We start from the raw sequence: 1,110 nt of genomic DNA on the forward strand, positions 1-1,110 counted from the left end.
CTACTTTTCCAGACCTTAAGGTAATAGCCTTGACTTGCTCTTTAGCTTCCTTCCTGCCTGGTACTTCCGTGTCACTGGGAGGAGTGCCAGGTTGATGATTGAGCACTGCATTGGCTAATTGACCGATTTGATTTTCCAAGGTCTTGATAGAAACCGCCTGACTCTTGTACAACATCTTAAGTTCCTCAAAATCAGCACTAGTAGGTGCAGCTACACTTCCCTGTTGAGGATATGATTGCCTTGTAGCATACTGCTGTGGTTGCTGGAATCCAGGTGGGTTAAACTGTTTACTCACTCCTTGCTGATATGGTGGCTGAATAGCATTCTAATTATTTCCCCAGCTGAAATTTGGATGATTTCTGTTGTTAGGATGATAGGTCGCTGGCACAGGCTGCTGTTGTCGCTGATAATTATTCACATACTGAACAGATTCGTTGACAAGAGAACACTGATCCGTAGCATGAGAACCTGCACAAAGCTCACAAACCATAGCTATTTGATTAACTCCATACGTAGCCAATGAATCAACCTTTATTGATAGCGCTTGGAGCTGGGCTGCAATAGCGGTGGCTGCATCAACTTCCAGAATACCTGCTACCTTGCCTGACGTCATCCTCTGAGTTGGGTTTTGATGCTCATTTGCAGCCATCGTCTCGATAAGATTATACGCCTCAGTATAGCTTTTAGCCCATAAGGCGCCTCCAGCTGCTGCATCGAGCATGGGCCGAGATTGGGCCCCCAAACCATTATAAAAACCAGTGATTACCATCCAATCCGGTATTCCATGATGTGGACATTTTCTCAACATTTCCTTGTAGCGTTCCCAAGCCTCGCACATAGATTCTGTAGGTTGCTGCGCAAACTGAGTAAGAGCACTCCTCATAGCAGCAGTCTTTGCCATTGGATAAAACTTTACCAGAAACTTTTGCGCAAGATCTTGCCACGTAGTGATGGACCCAGCTGGTTCAGAATGTAACCAGTCTTTAGCCTTATCCCTCAGTGAGAATGGGAAAAGCCTCAACTTGATAGCCTCATCAGTCACGCCATTATACTTAAAAGTGCTGCAGATCTCGACAAAATTCCTTATATGCATGTTGGGGTCTTCAGTTG

At 45.2% G+C, this 1,110-nt stretch overlaps 1 non-coding gene across 1 annotated transcript; it reads left to right on the plus strand.

The window, feature by feature from the left end:
* The first annotated feature begins 779 nt into the window (after positions 1-779).
* LOC141687808 (small nucleolar RNA R71) lies at positions 780-886 on the plus strand. Its single transcript, XR_012561289.1, has one exon. It is a non-coding gene; the product is annotated as a small nucleolar RNA R71 (small nucleolar RNA).
* Positions 887-1,110: the final 224 nt, after the last annotated feature.

The sequence above is a fragment of the Apium graveolens genome, chromosome 9 (assembly GCF_009905375.1).
Source record: "Apium graveolens cultivar Ventura chromosome 9, ASM990537v1, whole genome shotgun sequence".
NCBI lineage: Eukaryota > Viridiplantae > Streptophyta > Magnoliopsida > Apiales > Apiaceae > Apium > Apium graveolens.